This window comes from Coloeus monedula (genome assembly GCF_965178545.1).
Source record: "Coloeus monedula genome assembly, chromosome: 4".
Classification (NCBI taxonomy): Eukaryota; Metazoa; Chordata; class Aves; order Passeriformes; family Corvidae; genus Coloeus; species Coloeus monedula.
The window spans coordinates 675,469-700,475 of record NC_138784.1 but is presented as its reverse complement, the minus strand read 5'-3'; the positions used below and the strand labels follow the sequence as shown (position 1 = coordinate 700,475).

Sequence of the window (25,007 nt, the reverse complement as noted above, 5' to 3'; positions counted from 1 at the left end):
GCTGTGCAGCTCAGGTGCTGGTTTTAACTGGTCAGTAGTATGCAACCCCACTAGGATGGAAATTGAAAACAGTGCTCCATAAGAGCAAGCATAGCCAAATGATCTGGATGTCTTTCTGGCACTGAGCTGTTCTTTCAGGCCTTGAAAACAGGGGCAGCTCTGATAAAGTAACTGAGCAGCTGGTTGGTATTAACTCTCCTTTGCACTGTCAATTCACCTTCTTTGGGAATAGCTCACCCTGCTCTGTGTCTCTCCTAAGCCTGTCAGTATCGATGTGAATGTGCTTTTCACACCCATGCCATCTGGCACTGGTATTACACCAGAGTTCCTCCTGCCACTGCAGTTCAAGGTCTTTCAATTTTTGCATGAAAGTCTCGTCTCCTATGTTATGGACACTGCACTCCTTAGGAAGCTGACAAATACATTTGAACATAGTGGGAAAAATGTTGAAGTGGAAGCGTTGCGAAGATGTGTGGCCAATTTCACAACATCTTTCCTGTGGAACTGCTGCAGGCTGAACGGAGCAAGTCCTGCTGTCAGATGTGCATTCGGAGAAAGCAGGTTTGAATAAAATAAGTCACAGCCAGAGAACTGTCAGCGCTTATCAATAGTGTCAAGATACGAGTTTCTGTAGCCAATTGTCCTTTGGATTTACTGAAGAAAATCCCTTACTGGTTTAAATCCTGGACACTGAAATCCACAAGAAAATTCCCATTTGCTCCAAAGCGAAGTCCCTTTCCCTTTCTTCCTGCTTCCTTCATCAGTGAAGCACAAACTGAGTTAGAATTTAAAACTGTGTTCTTCTCTGTACAGCCCCTACCAGAGAGGATGAGCAGAAGTATCAGGACAACCTGGTGGTGTCTTCTCTGGCCTTAAACATCTGGGCTGTAAGATGTAGCGAAGTCATTTATCTTGCCTCAGCGTTGCCGTGTTCATGTCCAGAGAATGGCCTGTTGTCAGAAGCCTTTCTGAAGACGCAGTTACTTGAAAATTGCAGGTGCAGGTGCTTGCAGCTACTCTAACCTTTTGTGCATCCTTCTGAGGGAAGCATAGTCTGAAATGAAGAAGTGGCAGTATTTTGAAGGCAAGTGCAATTAGAAGGAGGGTAATTTGTTTGGAAAGGTGGGGATAGCACTGCCTATAATTTCACAAAGCATACTTTGAGAAAGGAAGAGCTGTGTGCCTTAAGGTGCTAATCATGATCAGCATGTTCCATTCTGAACACCTGGACATGCTTGCAAAATACAGGACATGTCTCCATCCAGGCTGGAAAGAAGGAGCCCACTGCTGCAGGGTGGAGTGGGTTCCTTTGTGCAAGTCAGCACAAGTCCCAAAGCCTTGAGGTGGACTGGAAGGTAGAGAGCTTCTAGACACAAGCTATTGCCACAGAGTGTTTGGTTGGTGTTGCCTGTTCCTAAGAGTGTGGACTAATCTCCACTCTTCATTCCCCGTGTCTGTTTCCTTCCTAAGGAAGATTCACACCTTTCTGGTTGCAGGTCATGTGCTTATGCAGCTAAAGGTAGCTGGGAGGCTGCTGAGCTGAGCTGAGCTGGTAGGCTAAGTGGAGCAGTAAAAGTCTTTCCCAGTCAGTGAGTTGACCTCAGGTCCTTCAAATAATGCAGTCCAAGAAGATTTTGCCAGTATTTCCACTGGAAGCCTACCACGGGTCTCTTGCTTTTTCTGTGTTTGACTGGCTGGTAGATTGGGAGGGACAAGGGGGTGTGAAATGCTTGACCAGGGCATGAATGAAATGACTTTTTTCTTTAGTTGGTCCTAGGCATCTCAACCTGAAGTTCTAAGGAGAGAGAGTGGGAGTAGCAGAGTTTGTTTAAAGCTGCCTTTTCTCCAGGGTCAGCAAATTAAGAGGCTCTTTACTACTCTGCATCTGGTAGTGTGGGCTTTCTGAATAGCTTTAGCTACAGGTGAGTTTATGAAACACCTTCCTTAGAGTAGGGCGGAGGTTTTCTCTTATCTGCTTGATTCTCAGGTGACTGGAGGTCAGAAGAAATTTTCCCTCTTATTCTGCATCTTAGTTACTCATGTGGATTAGGAGAGCACTGTGAAGGGACTGGAAGGTAGTGATCAGTAGAGATCTAAAAAGAGGAGGGTGAGATGCGCTGCTGAAACAGAGTAGCCTGTGAAATTCCTGACTCTCTCCTCTTTCTTTGTGATGATGCCTGTGAATGACTGATCAGTGGCTGCTGTGATCCTGTCTTCCTCTTCTTCCCTCCCTGCTGGGTAGCACTTGGGACACGGAGCTGTTCAATGGCGACCTCATCTAGATGGCAGAAATTATAAGGCATTGATTGTTATTATATAGGATGGTTCAGAAAACTGTTTTCTGAGTGCACCCAGCTCTTGTGTCATGGCTGGAGAAGAGAAGGGTGATTAATCAGACATTGTGTGTTTTGTCAGCCCTCAGCTGATAAAGAGTATTTCAGAGATCACCCAAGAGGAATTGGAGTAGCCCAAGGGAGCAAAAAGGGAGCTCCTGCTGTGCTGTGCTGTGATCGGCATCAGAGCAACCCTTCCCAATAAACAGCACCATCGTATCCAGTAGCAAGGATCTCCAGTCAGAAAAAAGCAATGGAGGAGGTTTGTATTGAGGATGGTGTCTAAATGCAGACACGTCTACATCCCTATACAAAATAGAGTTCCTCTTGGAACGGCAAGAGAGAAGCCAGTTGCTGCAAGTGTCAGGAGGAGCACATTAGAGTGGAGCGAGCCAAGCTTCAGGAGTTCTGTGGTTTCAGGACTTTTCTTTTTCCTTTTCCAAACTTGTATTTCTTGTTACAGTGGCTTGTCCATTTTTCAGCCGGGCTATTGATCAGCCACATCTAGCGTAAGAAGTAGTTTGGATGGGCCTGAGTATTTTTATCCTGCTTTGCAAAGCATAAGTTGGTTATGTGTGATCTTTTGTCAGTCAATAGACAGATCTTTGAAAGTGCTCCTAATTCTTTCCCTGCTCCACACTGCATCTCTACCACCTGATGTTCCTACCAGAATCAGTGATGGGGTGAATGAGAAGAAGAGTTATTTTGCTGATATAATTTGATTTAAGGTACTTGCCTGTGGATTTGAACTCTTGTAGTAAAGCTTATAAATCCTTTAGATTAGAACAGAAAAGCATGGAAAAACAGTCTGGCTTGAGGGTTTTTTCCCAGACTCGAACTGGCATCAGCAAAGTGGATGGTCAGCTGAAAACTTTGAGTCAAATCCCTGTAAAGTGATGTGTCAAATCACGGCAGAGGATTCGCGTGGAGTTTGGGAAGAGTTTGGTTGCGCTCCGAGGTGTGACAGTTTCCAAGGTGTGAGCTCATGTAAACAAGGAAGCAGATGGGGCTTCTAAACTCTGAACTAAAAGTACTTTGATGAAGGTTTTGTACCACGGAGTAACCGGTGATGGGAAATGAGTGTCAGGGCTGTTAGAAGGTGGAAGAGCCATCTTTCCCTTGGGGAAAAACCAAAGGCAAAAGGGTGGCCTTGTTTGTTCTGGCTTTGGAAGTGACCTTCCCAAGACTTCTGAAGAAAGGGGACGGGTTTTCCCCCATTTTCTAGAATTCTGTCTCATTAAGAAGAGTTGTCTGAACCCAGCGCCCTGTCGGTTCCCTGGGGGAGAGGTGGGCAGGACTGAAATACACTGTTCTATTCAGCCCCTAAACAGTGGGTTTGCCTTTGGTTTTGTCTAAAGCCAAGGGGGAGCTGCTGTCTCCAGTGAAACAAAGCTCCTTCCTCAGCTAAAATGTTTTCCAGCAGCGCTGGGAGGTCGGGCTGCTCTTCCCCGGCCCTGTGTTTCCAACAGGGTGAGGTTTGTGTGTGCCCTTCCCTTAGGGCAGATTCCTCCTGTAGGCAGATTCCTCCTGTAGGCAGCTTCTGTCTGTGCAAGCTGGGGTGACTTTGGGATGGATGGAGAGATCCTCAAGGGAGTCCAGAGGAGGCCAGGAAGGGCCAGGAAGTGCTCCAAGAGCTAGAGCATTACACAGACGGGCTGGGAGGGCTGGGAATGTTCAGCCTGGAGAAGAGAAGGCTCTGGAGAGCCCTTAGAGCCCTTTCCAGTGCCTAAAGGTGCCCCAAGAGAGCTGGAGAGGGACTTGAAGAGCCTGGCGTGAAAGGACAAGGAGGAATGGCTTCCCGCTGCCAGAGGGTGGGTTTAGATGGGATATTGGGAAGAAATCCTTCCCTGTGAAGGTGCTGAGGCCCTGGCACAGGTTGCCCAGAGAAGCTGTGGCTGCCCCTGGATCCCTGGCAGTATCCAAGGCCAGGCTGGACAGAGCTTGAAGCAACCTGGGATAGTGAAAGGTGTCTCTGGCCATGGCAGGGGGTTGGAACGGGATAATCTTTAAGGTCCCTTCCCACCCAATCCCTTCTGTGATTCCATGATTCCAGCGTCTCTACACACATGGAGAGCCAAAGCGCAGTGCAGCATCTTTGGCACCTGATCCTTAAGGTCACTTTGCTGGGCTGATGTTGGGAAACAAGACCTATGGATGGACTGATGAAGTCAGTCAATATTTTTGCCTCCTGCGTGGAAAACACCTGCGATTCCTTTCCTTGCAGAGCTGCTGGGGGTTAAACAGCAGACAGTGCTTATGGGAATAACCCCTCAGCTGATCTTTGTCTTCCCTTGGTGGTTATTAACAGTGGCAGGGAGTTGTCTCCAGGATGCCCAAACGTCCCAGTGTCACTGTACGTGTCCGTGTGCGTTCATGAGGTTCCGAGGTGGGAGCCAAAGCTCCGGGCGTGCGGATCCATCACCTATTTCCATGTGGAGTGATGTTCTGTTTGAAGGCATCCCCGACCTGTGTCTGCTCAGCTGTCTGGCCACACTTGAGTGAGGAGTTCCAGTAAGGATATCCATTGGCTGAGGAGAGCTGGAAAGGCAGACATGGAGTCAGTGTTACCAGGAAAGGGGAAAGCTGATCGGAGAAAAGGAGAGGGATAGTGGTAGATGAGTCATGGTCTGGCAGATTTTGGTCAAGGTGTTCTCCAGGGAAGCCTGTGTCCCTGGAGCTCAGTTACGCTGTAGGGTGCTGTTGCCTTGGATTGGGAGAGGCTCATTATTGCTGCCCTTTTCCAGCCTCATTTGCTTTCTGTATTTAACTGGGGCAACCAGATCCAACTGAGTTTTGAGCCAACTACTTGTTGCATGCCACCACTACCCCTGCAGCTCCATTTCTCCAGAAAAGGGGGAGGGAGAGTGAAGAGACAGGGACACAGGACTAACCTTCCTCTTGCAAGTGTCCAATGTCTATTTCCCAGGGAGCTCCACGGAAGATTTCTGTGGGTGGTTCCCAGCCGTTGCGGAATTTGGGGATGTAGGTGGGGACATTCGTGTCTCAGGGCCACTCGGCTCTAGGACAGAAAGTGGGAATATGAGGTGACATCCACGAAGAATGTGTCTTTCAGGGCATCCCCTGAAAGAAGAAGCAGGAGCATCAGGGAATCCAAGCTCCCGTCTGCGTGGGGAGCCTGGGGAGATGGCAGCTCTGTCCTTACCTGGATCTGGTCCATGTCTCCCCCAGGGAATCCCAGAGGTTTATCTCTTTGGGTGTCAGGTGTCCTCTCAGGAAATGGGTGGTGTCTTTAGAAAGCAGTGGGCTGAGGACAGACGGGGCCAGCTCGGGGCCACCGCAGCTGTTGATGATCTGGGTCACACACAAACCACACAAAGAGGAGAGAACTTGCAGGAAACGGTCAAAATGTCAAACCAGGGACACACAGATGAGCAGGAAGCGAAGACAAAGCTGATCCTTGGATCAGCACAGTCACTGCAAGAAACATCAACCTAAGTCTTTGAAGGAGACTGGACAGTTCAAGGGAACATGAGATTTTTTTGGATTGGAGTCAAAGGAAGAGCTGATCTACAAATGAGCTGTTGTTACAGACGAGTGAAGTGTCAGAAGCTGACACTTCATAAAATGGAAAGTATCTTGCTATTCCTTTGTGGCTCCTTTTCCAAGTTGGGATTTCTGCTTCCAAGCATTTTCAGTGCAAATACTGAGCCGTATTTGCCTGAAGGTGAGACCAGACAGATTCCCAGTGGGGACTCCAGCTGGCTGCCCCTTTTGTTCACAGTAATGCCTTATTGACCCGGTGGAAGGATTCATATTTGCTGGGGTTCCTGTATTTACTTCAAGCTTCAAACTGGATCAGAGGCCAGGAACAACCGGCATCGCTTCTGGAAGTTCCTGAGAAAGCTGTGGCCAGGTGTGAGCAGTTTTCCAACCCTGTTGCACAATCTATCTACTTGTAAGTGTGAACTAGAAATAAAAGGAGTTCCCAGTGAGACCTGGGAATAAGATTTACCAGTTCCAGCGGCCCGAAGAGGAAATGCACCAACTCTGAAGCACGGGGGTTTTGGATGTGCTTCCTTAGTTTGGCCTGAAAAGAGAACGTAAACACAGTTTAACCCTAACCTGAGTGTGCCTTCTCTTTTCTGTCACATGGGGCGAGTGTTGTGGACTGATGAGAAGAGTAAGGGATGGAGGAGTAGGAATCATTCATTTTTATTTTGTGTCCATTTCTAATTCCCAATGAATTTCAGGAGGGGGGGAATACCCTCTCTGTTAAATCAGTGCCTTTAAAGCTAATTTGAACAGACACAGAAGACCTTGGCTTATTTTGAAAGTCCTAGTGAGGAAGGGCCAGGATTGCTGGTGCTTCTGCCTCTTGCAGGGTTGAGAATCCCACTAGTTCCATGGATGAAAACAACAGGATAGGTGTTCTGAGGGTCCCCTGGCAAACTGCTGACAAGGGAAAGTCTCCACCAAGGTCTTGCCTGGGGCACCCGGAGCTGCCCTGGCCACTGAAAGGCTCCAAATCCAGTGGTATTTGAGGTGAGCTGTGGCAGAATGGAGGAGCAAACACTTGGGATTGATTTACTGCAAGAACTGGGTTTCAGTAACAGCAATCAGCTGAGCTGTGGTGAGAAACCTCTCCAGTTTGTGCTCCCATTCAGCTCCTTCTCCTGTCCTGGACTCCTGGTGCTGTTGCCATGGGAGACAGGCTCCCCGCTCCTACCGAAATGCAAAGCATTTGAAATGCCGGAGATGAAACATTAATGTGGAGTGGGAAACAACTGCTGGCAGCAGGGTGACCCAATGAACGGGCACTTCCCAGGGACTCGGCAGCCCCATGGTGAGGAACGTGGCAGGACCCCACCACAGTGTCCCAGCTCTGCTGCGTGCTCCACCCTGGGCTCTTGCCAGGAGATCAGCTGCTCCTTCTGATTCTGAGCAGGCACAAATTAGCCATATTTGCTTCTCAAAGAAAAGGCTGGAGCTTGGTATCCTGCTTTAAGGTTGTTTACAGTCTCTTGGTTTTCCTTATTAATAACTGCCCAGGAAGGAGCTTGTAGGATGTGTTCGCTGGACAAGTTTGGTCACAACTGACAGAATTCCTGCTGCAGTGGTGAGGCAGGGACTGAGCCTGGTTCACTGTCCCCAGAGCTCAGGTAGTACAGGACAGTCAGGCCAGTAAAGCCCCTGCTCAGGGCTGGGAACGAGATCCTGGCCAGCTTTCCCTCTCTGCCCCTCTCTGCAGTCCTGCTGGCCTATGTCATGCCCTGGGGCCACTCTGCCGTTGCTCAAATGGCCAAAATCCACTTATCCAGGAGTGGGAAAGGGAGGGAGGGCACAGGAATTCATCTTAGGTGGTGAGGCCTGGAAATTTTCAAGGCAACAAATTGATCTTTGGATAATTACAGCAGAGCAGAGAACACGGTGCCATGGGCTCTGGCAGGGCTGTGCTCAGCTCTTTGTTCTCTCCCAGGTCCAAAAGTGTGACCAGTTCCAGCAGCAGCAGCAGCAGCAGTGACAGCTCAGCCAGCGACTCCTCTGACAGCCAGGACTCCTCTACCTCCTCCGAGGACAGTGACAGTGAGGACAGCTCCTCCTCTGTTGAGAGTCTTTCTGAAGAATGGCTAAAAAGCAAAGGTCATGATAACACAGCAGGCTTAGTAAAGATGCAGACACTGAGTCCTTGAGCAAGAGGTTGCATAGATAACAGAATGTGCATTCAGATAAGTAAGAAGACAGAAACCATATGGAAGAGGAAGATAAGACCACCGTGTTTGCAGATCCCACGGAATAGCTCCCACCAATGAGGAGCTCGACTTTTGCAATATGTATGAGCTAATTAAAGGTACTATAAGTAAGTGTAGTTTTGAAAAATAAATCGAGACTTGCTGAACATGATGCCTTGAGTGCTTGTCTCCCGCGACTCCACCCAACACTCCTCCTCCTCCCCCTCCTCCTCCTCCAGCAGCTCTTCCTCCTCCTCCGACTTCGACTCGGATCCGAGCTCCTCCAGCAGCAGCAGCAGCAGCAGCAGCTCTGAGGATGAGCCCCCAAAGAAGAAGAAGAAGAAATAGCTGGGGAGCTGCAGGACTGGTGTGGAGTGGGGGACAAGCCCCTCCCAGGGGCTGGAGCACACGGCTGCCAAACATTCAATGGTCAACATTTCTACTGCTCACACTTTCCAAGTGTTTTGCCTAGTTGTTCCTAGGACATGGAAGGTATTAAATGGCTTCCTGAGACGTACTGAGAGAGTATTTTTGTGCTTTATCCTTTTATGGAAGATTTTACTTTTTTAGTTCCAAGAAAAATTAAAAAAAAATCTATCATCAGATTCGTTTCCATGAGCTGAAGTCCAGTAACCTGGATGCTTACATGCTGGAAAGCAAAAGCTTTTTATTGCAGGTTATGTTGTGCATCGTGTGCTGTGCCTCTGTTAATGACAGCTTCACTTCCATTGAGAAAATCCTCTCCAACTGTTAAAAGCAGAAGTTTTTCAGCGCTGCTGTGGAGCTGTGGCATTGTTGAAGCTGAATGCACAACGTGTCCCACACAGAGCCTCCCATCTCATCAGCTGGTGCCAAATGGATTCTGTGCTGCTGAGCTTGTGTTCCAATGGCTTTTCCTGATGCTTCCAGGTCCAGTCTTAAGTGCACCATCCAGCTGAGCTGTGTTGGTTTGTTACTGATCAATGGAGTGCTTGTCCTGCCCGCAGGCTCTGGGCTTTTCACTCCCCTGTGGCCTTGGCTCGTGCGTTGGAAGTGTTTGCTGAGACACAGAGTGTTGGTGGTGGGAAGCAGCAGCTCAGTGACTTGGGGCTGCTGCTGCTTTAGGAGTTTCATCTTTGTGCCTTTTTTTTGTCAATTCGGTGTGCCCCAGTGAGACAAGGGCTGCAGTGGGTGTTCTGCAGAGCTCCAGCTCAATATTGCCACGCAGCAAAAGCAGAGAAATAATAACAGCCACAACTGGGCACTGTTCTCACTGGATGCTCAGTAAAAAAGAGACTCCTTGAAATAAAGGGCTCAAAGGAAAGTGTTTCCCTTTGCATGTGTGAAATGCAGGATTGCCGAGTGACAGTCTGCAGAAATTCAGTCATTCTTTGTTTGTGGGAACTGCCCTGGAGAAGGAAGTGAATGCAAAAGCCCCACAAGCCCTACAAAAGCAGATGCAGACAGGCTGCAGAGCAGGGATTGCTGGATGCAGAGTGGGAATTCGTTGTTCTTCTGGTGCATTGAAGCAGTTGCCATTAGGATTTTATTTGGTGATGCAGTCTCCTGAATTTCTTCTTGTCGGAGTGCCCTTTGTGGGGAGGGGGCATCACTTGTGGAAGAATTCTCAAGTATCTTGGTTTAGGTAGAATACAGTAACTAAAGTATTTTTAATAATTTTTATGGAAAAAGTAGTGCGTAGACTTCCTTTGGAATAAACTGTACTTCTTTAAATGTTTGTGCGTGTGTGTCTGTGAGCACTCCTGTGTTTTACAGAACACGCTGCAGACTGTAAATAAAACTACCAGAAAGGTGTTGAAGTCTTGTGGACTGAATGTACCATTTAATGGGAAAGGGAATAAATTATTAACCAGCAGTTGCTAAGTGGATGCTTCCTGCAAATATCTGAAATCTTTGTGGTGTTTGTGTGCAGGTTTCAGCTGGAGTTGCCCTGGCATTGCCTCCCAGAGGGGCAGGATTGCTCCCCAGGAAGTTCTCCAGCCAGAAGTCCCTCTGGATCCGGATTATTTTTAAAAAAAAGTTTAGTTTGTCTTGGCTTTTTCTTTTTTTCCTGCCCTTTCTGGTTTGTCTCTCCATGTTCTTCTATTACAGAGGAACCCCTCCCCAGCCTGGCCAGAGTCGCAGCCTCCTTCATGTGCCGCTGCCTCACTCGCTGCTGCCGTGCTGGCTCAGGAATGTGCTCAAAGCCCGGCTAAGCAGGAATTGTTCCGGGCCTGCTCTGTTGAATCGCTGCCGCCGCGAGCAAAGCTGCCCCTGCTCCTTGAGGGGAGCGCTCGCTGCAGCCCGGCAGGAAAAGAGCCCAGGAAAAGCCGCGCCCTTTGCAGGAGAAGCGCTGGGAGCAGAGGGGAGAGCGGGAAAAGGCAGCGAGAGCAGCTGGGCGGGCGGGGCGGCATCAGCGCTGATCCCTCCGCGGGCAGGAGCGCATCACAAATAGTCCCTCCGGCGGATCACTCCGCGGGCGGGCGCCATCACCGCTAATACAAGTATTTATAAATTCAAAAGAACTCATTAACACAGAAGAAAGCAAGTATGCTTCATGCTGGGTGGGAAACATAGGGTCTAAGGGATAAGAATTTTAAAGTTGTTGATTTTTTTTTTTTATTTTATTTTTTTTATTTTTATTTTTATTTTATGAGAGAACTACATATCCCATGGCACCCACAGAGTTCAGGACGGGTAGAGAGGATGAAACAAACTTTAAAGAGAACCTTAACTGAATTAATAATTGAAACTCAAATGTCATGGGGTAGGTAGTTCTCTCATAAAATTAAAAAAAATTAATATAAAATAAACAACTTTAAAATTCTTATTTTATTATTATTCCATGTTCTTCTCCCCCTCCTGGATGAGGAATAGGGGTCGGTATTTGCGGCTGTGCACTGTAAGGAAATAAACGAGGAGTGGCTGAACCTGCCATCGCAGGTGGCTGTGATCTGGCCACTGGAGGAGAGGGTGCAGTGGATCTGGGTAGGGTACTGCCAGCATGCGGGATGGGTGAGGGGTGGGGACCCAGTGCTGCAACCTCTGGAGGCAGATAATCTGCACGTTCTCTGAGTCGGAAATAAAGGTGACGAACAAAGTCATCCGAAAGCTGAAAGCGACGGTGGAAAAATGAGGGATCAGATGCCTGTTGTGGATTTCGAAGCTGTGAAGAAGGCATATGAGAAGTTGGAGTTGTATTGGTTGTTGTAAAAAAAGGAGATGAAGCTTGGGAAGATAGAGGAATGCTTTCTGAAGCTGTGCTGGTCACTATATCCTTCTCACTGAAGTGTTGAGCAGGCATTTGAGGATGAAAAAGTCCCATAAAATCAGCTGAATGTCCCTGAGAAGTTCGAGAAGAATGTGCATGAAATGGAATGTCTCGATGCGAGACGTCACTATTAATAACACGTGCTTGGTCCTGTTGTGATGGAAGAGGTGTCCACGTATAGTTGAGAAAGTCCTCTTTCTGTTCTGGAGATAAAATCGTATTTGTTTCGCTGAAATGGCACGGGAAACATGGTTCAGCATCGTGTGATTGTTGTGATAATCCTCTGAGTGGTGTTATCAGAGTGATGATAGGGGGTACATGCCGTGGTGACACGGCAGCTGTTGAAATGTCTCTGCTGTGTGTCCACGGCTGTGGCTGCGGTGCAGACGGGGGCTGTGTGGACACAGAGCTGGTAGGAGGTGTAGCTGCCGAAAGCTCCTAGGATGGAACTGCAGTAGCCGAACGAATTGCACTGCTGGCTGGAGGTGCTGTGCTTATCGGTCGTATTGGCGTGGCAGCTGAAGCGTCCGTGTGTGGCTGGAGGTGCCGGGCGGGCGGCCGGGACCGTGGGCGGGACCGGGCTGGCCTGGGAAGCGCTGGTGCCGGGCAGCGGGGCCGGGGCTGGGCTGGAAGCGGGGACGGGGCTGGGTTGGAAGCGGGGCCGGGGCGGGGCTGGAAGCGGGGCCGGGGCTGGGCTGGAAGCGGGGGCGGGGCTGGGCTGGAAGCGGGGGCGGGGCTGGGCTGGCAGCGGGGCCGGGGCTGGAAGCGGGAGCGGGGCGGGGCTGGAAGCGGGGCCGGGGCTGGGCTGGAAGCGGGGCCGGGGCTGGGCTGGCAGCGGGGCCGGGGCTGGGCTGGCAGCGGGGCCGGGGCTGGGCTGGCAGCGGGGCCGGGGCTGACGTCCCGGGCAGGGCCGGGGCCGGGCCAGGAGCGGCTCGAGCCGCGAGCGGCGTTGCCGGGGTAACCGGCACTGAGGAGGGGCGGCCGATGCCGCGCCGCGCAGGCGTGGAAGCGAGGGCTCCCGAAGGCGGAAGTAAGGCCGGGATGGAAGCGGCGGGAGTGATGACGTCAGCAGCAGGCGCCGCCGTTCAAACGCGGAAGCGGCCGCGAACCCGGGCCGCGTGGGGATAGCGGGAGGGCCCGATGGAAGCTCCGGGACCGCCCCTGGCCGCGCGCATGGCTCATCTGATGGGAGGACCCCAGGCTCGGGAGGTAGGGACCTGCCTCTGCCTTGCGCCGTAACACATGGATCGGGCGAGATGGAAACCGAGAAATATTCTCGGCACTCTCGGTTCCTACACTCAGGTGTATTCCTAGTTCCTGACATTCCTTTAAAACTACCGAATTCTTCTCTCAGGTCCCTGGCAAATGGGGCTTTGCAGCCTGGGGGAGTTCTTGCAAAACGGGGTCTAGTGAAGCGCTCTGCAGGAGTGGTTGTGCACCTGAGCGGTCATTAATTGTCTCCTCTAATGAGGGAAACGTGATTAAACTCCCGGTGCTGTGCTGCTGTTGTGTGTCGGCCTCGAGGTGTGAGACAGTCCCTGTGTCACACTGGAGTTGCTTAGTGGCTGGACTGGGACTGGGACAGGTCTTGTTGGTCAGGAACAAAAGGGAAAATTTATCTTTTGGCTTGCTTAATATCTTGGCTTTATTAATGTATCAATGTCAATTGTTGTCATTTGCTGCCTCCTGCACAGTGTGTTTGCAGCTCTGTGTGAGAGCAGACTCTCCCCTGTTGGGGAGTGAGACAATCCTGGAATATCCTGAGCTGGAAGGGGCCCACAGGGATCACCCAGTCCCACCCCCGTCCCTGCCCAGACCCCCCAACAGCCCCAGCCTGGGCATCCCTGGCAGCTCTGGCAGCCTCAGGGCCGTGCCCATTCCCTGGGGAGCCTGGGCAGTGCCCAGCAGCCTCTGGGGGAAGAGCCTTTCCCTGATCTCAGCCTGAGCCTGCCCTGGCCCAGCTCCAGCTGCTCCCTGGGTCCTGTCTGTGTCCCAGGGAGCGGAGATCAGAGCTGTAGGCCCCGATGTGTTCTGACCTCACACTTCTCTACCAGAACAAACCCAGTGCCCTCAGCAGCTCTTTCATGGTCCTTCCACACCCTTCCCCATCCCCATGTCCCTTCTTTGGATGCTGTCAGCTTTGTATCTTTTGTATACTGTGGCGCCCAAAAGTGCCCCCAGGACTCCAGTACAGTTTAACAGCAATGAAAGAAAACAGTAGATTTCAACTTTGATCTCAAAAGCTGTCTCAGGCCCCTGATACTGCCTCGAAATGTCTTTGCAGTTCTTGCTTAATGACTTGTGTCAAACACGGAGAGAGTGAGACTGAGCCCCTGGGGTCAGGTTCTGTGTGAGAAGCCACACAGCAAGCCAGAAATCTTTGCTCCAGATCACCAGAAATTTACAGTATTGAGGGCGGAAATACTGAGAGTTGAGTCTTGGGAGCTGAGCCAGGAAAGCAGCACCTCTGCCATGGGCAGATTTGGCACGTGGAGAGAGCTCGAGCAGCTTGCAAGAGGTCCCAGCAATGTGTGTGTGGAGCTGGGAGGAGCATGAGTTGCAGTGTCATGTTTGGAGTCCCCCTGGGTGAGGATGTAGGAATAGACTGGAGTTTTTGGTGACTGAGGTTTCTTTTCTGTGGCAGTAATTGTTCTTGGCCACATCATTTTGGTTTGTTACTCGCCTGTGGTTTGTTCTACAGGCCTGTTTCCTTTCTCTCCTACTATGGTGTCTCAGTTATCTTCAGCAGAGGCTCAGCACTAACTAAACTTGAGCTTAGATACTTAAACTTCAGTTCAGAGTAGATACGCAGAAGAAATCCTTCCGTGTGAGGGTGGGCAGGCCCTGGCACAGGGTGCCCAGAGAGCTGTGGCTGCCCCTGGATCCCTGGCAGTGTCCAAGGCCAGGCTGGACACTGGGGCTTGGAGCAGCCTGGGACAGTGGAAGGTGTCCCTGCCCTTGGCAGGGGTGGCACTGGATGGGCTTTAAGGTCCCTTCCCACCAAGGCCTCGTCTTCCTTTGCCTTCAGTGTCTGCCTCAGAGTTTGTACCCAAACCAAAGTGAGGTTGGTGTCACCTTCTCTAAACTGGGAGAACAGATCACTCCAAGCTGTGGGGAGGTGGAGAGGCTGTAGGATGGAGAGGGTGCAGCCCTGCAGACGCCGAGCCGTGGGGTTGCTGCTTTCAACAGCCTCGTTGTTGCTGCGGACACAGCTCAAGGTGGGTCTGAGAGAGACAAACTCTGCTTTTGGGGGTTTGTGTTGATGAGGAGGGGAGGGGAGGTCGCTGCTCTGCTTCTTGTAACTGCTGTGGCAGAGCCAGGAGCCCAAGGCAGGACAAGGGCAAAGCAAACCTCTCCGAGCTCTTGGGTTCTCTTCATTCCCAGATATTCTGATTCCTGCCCAAGTCCAAGTTCATTGTGCTGTGCAGGATGCAAGTTTAATCAGGTTTTAGTGCTGGTTTAGCTGAGTGTTTCTAGGGCTTGAGGATGAAGCCAAATGCTCTGCACTGAAAAAGTGATGGATGTTCAGCACGAGATTCTCTTCAGGAACTGGCACGAAAAGTGGTTGCTGAAGCTGAGGGAGAATTCACAGCTTGGCTGGAAGAGGGAGAAGTGCTCACTGCTGGTCTGTCACTTCATCCTCATGAGTGAGTCTGGGAGCTCCCGAGATTGGCCAGGCTGCAATTTCAGATAGTTTAGATGGGCTGGCCTTGAAAAAATCATATTTTGGTGCCTGGAGCAAAAGCTGAAGGTGGCAGGAAGTGGCAGCAGTGGCAGGGAACTGAAGTGACACCACCCTGAGCTCAGAACTAATTTTGGTTGTGACCTTGAGCAGTCCCTGGGCCACACCAGAGCTTTTTGTGTCACCTGCTTTGGGAGGTTCTTCCTTGCCCGTGGAGAAGTTGGGTCTGGCACAGGTCTGCTGTGGAGCACCTGTGCCACCACCTTTAAAGAGCCACCCTGGAGGTGTCAGTGAGCCCCTCAGTGCCTGCCCAGCCTAGAGCAGGGCTGGGAGGGCAGGGGGCTCAGGGAGTGCTCATTCCTGGTGGTGTTGGAGCTCTGAGCCCAGCCCTGAGCTGGGTTTGTGGCTCTGAGGGCACGGGGAGTGTCTGGAGCAGGCCTGGCCTGGGCAGAGTAGGAACTCCTGGAGTAACTCCTGAGTAAGCCACACCTTCCACGCGAGAGGGAGGCACTCCCAGAGTCAGGCGCTGTCTCCTCAGAGGTGCTTTGGGGTTTAATTCTGTTCTCACAGTGACTCCTCTCACCTGGGAACCCCGTGGTTACCTACAGAGGGTCTGAGGCCTTAGGGATGTAAATATGGACAGGAGGGGTTGGAATCTGCCTATCAGGGAATCTTCCCCTTGCCCAGAGGAGAGTGTGCAGAACTATTCTGTGTGATGATAATGTTTTCATACTTTAGGTGTGAAAATAAAAAATGGGAGAAATCTCGTTTTTCTGGCAGCACGCAAAGAACTTTCTTCTGTGTCACCTCTAAAACTCTGTGAGGGGATGAATACCTGGGAATCTGAAAGAGACATAGCTGGAAAGCATCAATATGAATGGATTTTTCTGCTTCTTTTTGCACTTGAAAGAAAGGTGAAAGTTACAGGCTGAGTCAAGCTTTTACCCTTTATTTCAATCAATTCAGTTATTGCTAAATATGGCTACACACAGGTAGCCCAGGTGACAGAGCTGCCTCCAGCTGCTCCTTGGCCCCAGTGTCCCACGTGGGATGCTTGAGTTATCCACTGAGAGCCCCCTTGAGACTGGAGCACAGGTAAATCTGCCTGTCTGAAGGGCAGGATTGTGTCCTAAGTCCCTCCTCATTCCTTCCTTTCCTCAGGCCCCACCATTGTGGCTTGGGTGGCAGTGGCACATTGGAAAGGCCTGGGGGTGCCAGCTGGGGTGAGAGCTCAGGGTGCCAGCCCAGGCTCCACCAGCACTTGGCCCACACTGGGGCACAAATTGAGAGATGAACTCTTGGAAGCTTGTCCTGAGGAGGATGAGTGGTACCTGCTGGCGAAATTCGGTGCTTTTGCAGAGCTGTGATAAACCCCAAAGTCTTAGACTGCCAACCTACAGCCTCTGCACCGTCACATTCCCCAGTTGCATTTTGTATTGGAATTTTACCTGCTCCCACCTGCGTCCTCCTGCTGGCAGTGCCAGCAGCCCACGTGCTGCCTCTCCTGAGAGCAAGTTCCTGCCTGTTTCCTCTCCCAGCCCCAGCTCTTGCTTCCCTCTGGCAGAGGCAGCTTTAGGTGCAATATCCTGATGTTTCTGCGAGTGGGTTTTGGAATAAACCTACACACGGGATGTTCATGGGTTGCTGCTATGGATTCTGTGAAAGGTGATCAGGAAAAGCAAGTTCAGAGTTACTCAGGGGATTCTCTGATTCCTGCCCATCTCACGGAGCTGCTCAGGGTGAAACTACTACTCCCATGCTTTTTATTTTGCTCCTCTTAGTGCTGGTTTTTCCCCAGGTAAGTCAGTGCTGGAGCAGCCCTTGTGGGTTTATCTGTGATGAGCAGTGGTTGTGTCTGCACACGGAGATAGCAGATTCCAGCTGTAGTGTGCAAACGTCGGTGCTTTGTGCCTTAGTGCACAGCCACATTTGTCAGCTGACAGGGCTGATGCGATGAGAAAACCTCGCACTCTCCAATAACCTGAGCACAGGCACTTCCTGCGTTGTTACATTTAACCAAAGCTCTGATAAAAAATACTACATTAATTTTTCTAATGGAGACCAGATTCCGCATTATCATCATTTACGTTTTTGGATAGTCTTTGATTGACTCTGGTGGGAAGGGAGGTGAATCAGTATCTTGTACTTTAGGGAAAGATCTAGGGGAGAATTGAATTGTACTTCCTTGGAATTCACATCACCCGCCCTTAGTCGGAGATGTTGATCTTGAGAACAACAAGCAGAGAACAGCCCAGGAAGGGCTGAACGTGACAAAACAGTGCAGAGCATACAGAAATCCTCTTTGCTGTGTTCATCATTCTGTCTTCATCTTGGATTGTTTCCACCCTTCTCCTCCACCTGGAAGTCACAAGCATCCTGCAGTGGCAGGTACTCTGGGTTCTTCAGCCAGGAGTAGTCTAAGAACAGCTTTTGCTGGGAGCGGCTCTGACCTTGCTGAAATCACTGCTGAAACCTCCCCTGACTCTTGCAGTGCCAGAATTTCAGGGTGCCAGTGGTGAGGCAGGGACTGAGCCTGGTTCATTGTCCCCAGAGCTCGGGTAGTACAGGACAGTCAGGCCAGTAAAGCCCCTGCTCAGGGCTGGGAACGAGATCCTGGCCGGCTTTCCCTCTCTGCCCCTCTCTGCAGTCCTGCTGGCCTATGTCATGCTACTATGTTACAGCATTGTTCCATGTCTTTTTTTTTTTTTTGGAAGTAATGCCGGATATTGGCAGTCAGGGGCGATGGAGCGAGGTGAGCAGTGACCGGTGGACAGAATGAGTTGTTACGGCCTCGGTCTCAATTTTTGGAGCAGCTCTAAGCATCCGTTGTTGTTTGTGTGTTTTAGGTGGTCCACTTGCAGGATGTCCTGGCCCTGGATGCTGGAGCGTGCAAGCCTAAGGTATAGGTGTGGTGTACTTCAGTCGGAGCAGGGAGGCTGTGGTTTCACAGTCTCTCAGCATGTTTTGTGTGTTTTTGCTTTGCTTCTCTGCAGGTGCTGCTGCCGCCCTGGGCGTGCCAAGGGCCAGAGGCGAGCAGGTGAGTTGGCATTTAGGTGGGGTGGCTGATAGGCCAGCGGTCTATGGCAGCGTGCTGAGCGTGTCCCTTTTCATTGTGCAGGTTTGTCCTGGCCACCTCCAGAGTCAGATCAGGATTTGAGGTGAGCCGGGGCAGTGGTGTGGAGTAGCCCGGGGATGCTCTTCTGGAGGGCAACAGTGACGTTTTCTGTTTTGTTGTCTTAGGTACCGTGAGCAGGTGTGGAGCTGAAATTTGGAGAGAGCAGGTAAGCGCTGAGCCTCGGCAGTTTCGAGGGAGGGGGCCTTGCGGAAGGGGTCTCTTTTGGCGTGTGTTGTCAGAGGCTGAATTTTCTCCTTGTTCTCCATCTTTCGCAGCTGCCAAAGCGGACCGTGGGGAACGTGTTGACATCCGAGGTGCTGATGCATTTTTTCTGCCAAGGATGGATTTTGTCCGTTTGTCTTCAGAAAGCTAAGTGTTGGGAGCGGTGGTTGGGAGAAGGGAAAGGCCTTTGGAGTTCCAGGAGGCAATTGGAAGTTAGCTTAGAGGAGAGGGCTGTTGTGGGAGGGCCCCTTGGAAGTAAAGGGAGAGGGTTTCTCCTCAGCATCACCCGAGCCTTTGCTGGGCAGGGCAGTTCCCACCCATCTCTGTCATCGGCCTTTGAGTCTCGACATCATCGTGGATCTTTTTGCCCGAGGAGCTCGCCTTCGGGTCTGGCACGATCGCCACGGTCTCCATTTCACCTACTCGCTGGCGTAGCCACCCGCGGGCATCTTGGCCACTTGCTGGATGGTCAAAGGTAAGGGATCAAAGCTCGGGTTGTCAAGGAATGGGTCAAGGGGTCAAAGGTCAGGGGATAAAAGGTCAAGGCTCGGGCTCAGGATTAGAGGTTCCAGCATGATTTTCCGTGGTGGTTCCCAGTGTGGGGACACGGGGTGTGGGGTCAGTGGCGCCGGGGGCGGGCAGGAGCCCCGTGGGCAGTGGCCGGCAGCGGCGGGGACGCCTCCGTACGGTCGCGCCCCTCCAGTGCCAGCAGAAGCCCCCCTGCGCCGTGCGGTGCCCGGCCCCACTCCTTGCCCTCCCCGCCGCTGCCTTCCCGCACTCCCACCGCACCCCCTGCTCCCCTCCAGCCCAGGGAAATGCAGGAAAACACAAAATCATTGAGGTGGAACAGTCACCGGAGCTGCCCGAGCCATCCCCCCGCCTGAAGGCGGCAGCTGCCCAGAGCCAGGGGCACCCAGCAGGATGCAGCTCCTCTTTCCCAGGAGCTGGAGGCAGGGTTTCCCAGGCAGGGGGAGCAGGGAGAATTTCAGCTCCCAGCAGCTCTCTGTGAGTGCTGGATGGACTCTGGGCTGAGCCAGCTGGGAGGTGTGGGTGGTGTTCATGTCCCCAGGAGCTGCTCAAATCCACCTTAAACTCCTGGAATGGTCTGTGCTGGCAAGAACCTTACAGACCATCCTGTTCAGCCCCTTGCCATGGTCAGGGACACCTTCCTGGGGTGTCTGTGCCAGAGTGGTGGAATGGGCAGGACTTTCTCCCTGAGCCCAGTCCCGGGCAAGATTGGGGTTCCCATGGGAAGAAGCCTGTGAGCTGCATTTCCGGAGCTGGGAGCCTCCATGCCCGGGAGTGTTTCCAGTACTGCTCTTTGGCTTTTTCCATAACTGGGCATGATGTTTCTCCCCAGAGCAAGGTGGTTTTCCCTGGATTGTTGGGGTTACACACTGGCTGTTTGACAGCTCTGTTGTCTCTTTGTCCTGAATGGAAGAGTGAGGAACGGGGGATGCTCCCGACTGTCCCAGGGATGTGGGAACAGCCCAGTTCCAGTGAGGAATGTGACGCCCAGCTCGTGGCGTGTGCCCTGAGATGGTCTTTGCTGTTGTTTTGTCCTTAGAGCCTGTTGGAGTGCTGGCCTGGATTTGGGAGGAGCCAAGTAGCCTGGAGCAGTGAGGTTTTTCCTGTCAGAAATCCATGCTGGGGATGTTTTCCCTGGCTGTCCCAAGGGGAAGGAACAGCTCTGGAGTTTTTGCAGCCACAGGCTGGGGATGCATCCCCTGAAAACCAGTTCAGGCTCGTTCATCTGACTCTGTCCCTGACCTGTGGCTTCCAGGGAGCCTTCTGGTCTTCTGGATATTCCCAGGAGAGGATATTCCACCACCTGACTTTTAAGCCAGGAATTCCAAACCCAGTAAGTCGGTCACATTCTATGGGAGCTGCCCCAATGGTGGGATGGCAGAGGGCACACCCCACGCTGCTGTTTGGGACATTCCTGACTGGAACGGGAGCCAGCTGGGCATTTTGGAGCACTGAGGCCACCAGGGCAGCCTTGAGTGGCATTCCCAGGCAATGCTGAGGCATCCCATGCCTGTGGCAACACATGCCTGATGTGGAGCAGAGAGAGGAAGGGAGAAATTCTGAGTTGATGGGAGGAATGGAATTGGGCTTTCCAGAATGGAATTGGTATAGGTGCTGATGGTATCATGGAATCATGGGGTGGCTTGGAAGGGACACAAAGACCCTCTGGGCTCTGTTATCCCATCCCGTGGCAAAGAACACGTCCAAAACTGCCTCCTCACCCCCATGGAATGGCAGTGGGTGTTGGGAGCTCTGGCTGGAGCACCTGGAGACCAGGTAAGAATAGCAGTGGCATTGTTTTGGCTGCTGCTGGATGTGGTTTTCTCTTGTCAAGATGTTCCTCTGATTGATATTTTCACAGTAGCTTGCTAGGCCTCATTTGAGGATAATTCCAAGAATTTGGAAGTCGTTGGAAAAGAATGAGGAAAAAAGGTGAACCTGATCCAATTCTAGTAATTCTGAACTTCTCTTGCAGCACCGTTCCAGGGGAAAGCTGGTGAAAGGATAAAGATGCAGAGGAACAAGTGTTGTAAACCCCCTTGCCTCCCTGACAAAGCAAACCTTTCTGCAATCCCAGTAAATCTCTTGGAGAAACTGTGGGATCATAAGGTTTCCTAGGAAAGGAAAACTAAGGACAGAGATGAGGAAATAGGCTTCCAGTTAACAATGATTTGATGGAGGTAGGAATGATTCTTGTATGTTTGATGCACCCCTTTTTATTCCTGGGATAATTTTAAATGATTTCTTTAAAAAATCATTTTGATTTGGGAATTCAGATTAGAGAGGAAACGATGCAAAATAAATGCAGGGAGAGATCACAGAATCATCCTGGAATGGCGGAATAATTTGGGTGGGAAGGGACCTTAAGGATCACCTCATTCCATCCCCAGGGTGCTCCAAGCTGCGGCCAGCCTGGCCTTGAACACTTCCAGGGATGGGGCAGCCACGATTTCCCTGGGTTTACGGGCACAAGAGGAAATTTCCAGCAGGAACTGAGGGGTTTCCCTTGCTCTGCCTGGCCCTAGCAGGGCTTTGGGAGGCAGAGGCTGTGGGAACAGGAGCTTTGTCCACTGCCTTGGAGGAGTCTCTGATGTCCCAAAACCCAGCAGAGCAAGTGGTTGTGGTTTAACATCCCGTTCAAAGGAGATGCCAGGCCAGGAACGGGAATGGACTGCAGAGCAGGGATGGTGGCCAGCAGAGGGGTGACTGTCCAGGGGGTCCCAGCAGTCCATCCCTGCTGCCCAGGTTTGGGATGAGCATGCTGGTGAGTGTCCCTGTGCTTGCTCTGCAGGATGAGGAAGCCAGGCCTGCTGAGGAGGAAGATGAGGAGGTGTGGGAGGATGGAGACAACGGCCACCAAAGGCTGGGGAAGGCACAGATCCAGGTAGGAGACGTTGCCTTGCGAGGAGAGGGACTTGTCTGTCCCGTTGGAATTTGGGGCGTGAGGCCAGTGGAACAAAGGCTTTGATTGCATTTTCTTGCTCGGGTTTTCAGGTGCCTTAAGAGAGCTTTGTGAAAATGTCATTATCCCTGATTGAGTCTCTGAAAAACAGGGATTGAAGCTTTCAGAAGGGGCCCAACCCTGCCTGCATGTATCCAAGTGCAGCCCCCACTCCCTGTTTTTGTGTACAGCTGGGATGAGACCTCAGCTGCTGTTACTTGCCAGCTCACAAGTTGTGTAGCTCAGAGCCTCAGCCATGAAGGGCCAGGCTGTGTTTAAAACAGCCCAAGGTGCCAGAGAGCTGGAGTAATTTCCTAGCAGGTAACTTGACTTGGAAGCTGCATTCTAAAATTTGTCCGCATTTAATTGATGTCCCACATGGAGACACCTAAAGAAGCAGAGGTGGGGTGTTCCTAAGAAAAGAGCATCTAAATTCTTTGGTGGTAGAGGGCTTAAAGTCTGAGTGAGGTGCCTTTAGGACACTTCCATTCCAGTATCTGAATAGAATTTAAATGAAGTAGCCAAATCCTGACAAGCTTGTATGAACTCCAAAGCCTCTGCAAGTGGTTTACAGCCAGGGAAGGAGATAAGAGTCTGGAGTCTCTTCCCCAAAACCTGGCTCCTGGTTTCTTTGGCCAGGCATAGGAAGAATTGTGTATTCCCTGGGGCTCTCCTTATGGGGAGAGGTTTACTTATGGGCCCTGGGTTTATTCAGTGCATCTTCAAAGTGATGGAAACTGATTGCATTGAAATGCCAGGGGTGCCAAATGTTTTCCCCAGCCAGAGCTCGGAGCCAGCCCAGTGGGAAGGGGTTTAGTGGCCATTTTCCCGCTCCCTCGGGGCAGCAGCACTGGAGCACTCGCAGCCACCCGTGCCCGAGGTGCCGAGTACTGGCAGGAGGCAAAGCCAGGGACTGGGCAGGAGGAGCTTGCAGTGCTCCTGGAATCGCAGAGCTGGAGCTGTGGGTTAGAACTGCCAGGAGCTGCTGCCTCACTCAAACCTTGTTTAAAGCTCAGCATCGCTCCTGCTCCCTTGGAATGATTGTTGCTTCTGTTGTTGCTCTTTCCCGATCCATTATGATTATTATTGTAAATTCCCACTCCATTTCTTCCATAGCCCTTTGCTTCCCAGAGGTGGTGCTTTAGGCAAGCCCCTCCAGCCTGGGAAGGGGCTTTTGGCTCCAGACTCAGTCCCAGTCCCCATGAGCAGCTGGAGCTGTGCTGTCCCCAGCAGGTGCCTTTCCTTCCTTCCCTGCTGCACTTTGGCTTTTTGAGGGCTCTCTAGGGGGCTGAGGGAGAAGTTCTTTGTCATTCCAGGGCAGCATAAGCCCTGATCCCACTCAAAGCAGGAGGAATCATTCCATCCTTGGTTTTGGATACACCTTTGGTGTTCTCTCTCTTTTGCTGACACTGTGTGGTAAAGCAGCAGCTCCCTGGAATAACTTTTATTTGTAAAACAATGAATTCCCTGCTGGAATCCCAGTCCCAGCCCCCCAGATCAAGGTGCAGTTTAAGGCCTTACACCCTGACCAGGACAAGTTCCTGTCCTTAGACATGGAAAACAGGGGAAAACTCAGACTGGATTGGAGCCAGCATCCAGAATGGGGAGAGTGAGGCAGCATGCTTGGCCCAGGCTGGGGCTGGTACAGGGGGTGTTCCCCATAGGATGACACCTGTTTGGAGCAGATGCTTCTCTTCCTTTGTCCAAAGTCCAATGGCAAAGGAGTGAAGAACCCACAAGTGGGGCCTGGAAGGAAAACAGTTCTGTTAAAATTAGGCAAAGAATGCACTAAGAAAAAATGGACATCCTTTTTAGGTATGAAAGTAAGTAGGGGAAAAATGTTGAAAAAGAGCTCTTTTATTTGGTGCCACCTCTCATTTTTTTATGGATAAAACCCTCTAGTGAGCAATCAGAACAGGAGTGGGAAAGCCAGGAGCCTTTGACTTCCACAGTGGACTTAATTGCCATGCTTAATTTCAACAATTTCTTCTTTCTCTCAGGCCAGGAAAACCCACTTAACTTGTCCCATCTTTGCCAAAAGCTTTGGTGTTTGAGCAGCCAAACCCAAGGGGCTCTGGCCCCACCAGCCTGTACTGGAGGGCCCCTGGTCCTGCCCATGGTGTGGGATGAATCCCCAGTTGTCCCCAGAGGGGGCTGCCCTGGTCCCTGCAGTGCCCAGCACCTGAGACACACAGAGAGCCCTGTCCAAAGGGGCTCCTTGTCAGGAATGTGGCAGCAGCCCCAGGAGCAGGCTGGAGGTGAGAACTGGGGCTGTGTTTGAGACTGACCAGCTCAGCTCAGTGTTTACCTGTGGGGGGAGTTTGGCCCCCCATGCTGAGTTGAAGCTGGATCAGGGTGACAGATGCTGCATTTTGGGCACCCTGAGAGTTTCTCTCCCCCTTGGAGATTTCCTGCAGGGATGGGGCAGGGCAGGGAGCAGAATTAACCCTGCACCTCCCGTGGGCACTGCTGGCCTTTGTCTCTCTGCTGTGCCATCAGCCTGTGGGAATTTGCTGCTGCTGCTGCCACCCCACCTGGGGGCTGCGTGCTCCTGGCAGCCCTTCCCAGCCCCACACCCGAGCTCCAGCGCTGCCTCCAGGCTGTGTTGGGAGAGTTTGCTGGGAATGTGCCTCATCCCTGGGAGTATCCTTTCCTTCCAGAGTGGCTGGATGGAGCTTCTGGGCTTGTCAGCTTCAGAGTTTGCTTGCAAAAGTCACTGCAGGGAAGAATGACAAGGAGGTTTGTCAGAGTGCTGCTGTCAGACCCCACCTGCCAGTCTGTGCTTTGGCTTGGAGGTTGTTGTGTATTGGCCCTGCAGGGAATGAATGTCCCCTTCCCACCTCAGCCCAGCAGATCCCAAGGGCTCTTCCTGGAGTACTTACTCTTTGCTTCCCTTTGGGATAACTTAATCTGCACCCTTCCAGGAGCAATTCCTTGGCTTCTCCTGGAGAAAACCCCATGGCAGAGGCAGTCTGCAAAGGAGCCCAGAGCTGTGCTTGGAGCAGAGAGTGCTGAGAGCTGCGTGTGCCTCTGCTGCCCCAGGCTGGCAATATCCCCATGGAACAGACTGGGCAAATGGCATTAGAGGGAGCACAGTCCCTTCCTGGAAGAGGTTTTCTCCTGTGCAGATCAGGCACGGGGCAGGAAGGGAACTTTGGAGATCAGCTGCTTTCCCCCAGAAAGCATCACTCACACCAGCATGGATGACATGACCTGTGCCCACTGCTCACCATGCACCTGGCCAGA

General features: G+C 51.7%; 1 pseudogene across 1 annotated transcript in view; it reads right to left on the bottom strand.

Moving 5' to 3' along the window:
- LOC309572691 (epidermal growth factor receptor kinase substrate 8-like protein 2) overlaps positions 1–25,007 on the bottom strand; it is a 123,349-nt pseudogene that overhangs the window by 18,062 nt on the left and 80,280 nt on the right. Inside the window, exons 2-5 of the transcript in view lie at positions 6,307–6,381; positions 5,497–5,645; positions 5,226–5,352; positions 4,756–4,871 (exon numbers count right to left, since the gene is read on the bottom strand). The product of the transcript in view is annotated as an epidermal growth factor receptor kinase substrate 8-like protein 2 (transcript). The remainder of the gene's footprint in view (positions 1–4,755; positions 4,872–5,225; positions 5,353–5,496; positions 5,646–6,306; positions 6,382–25,007) is intronic.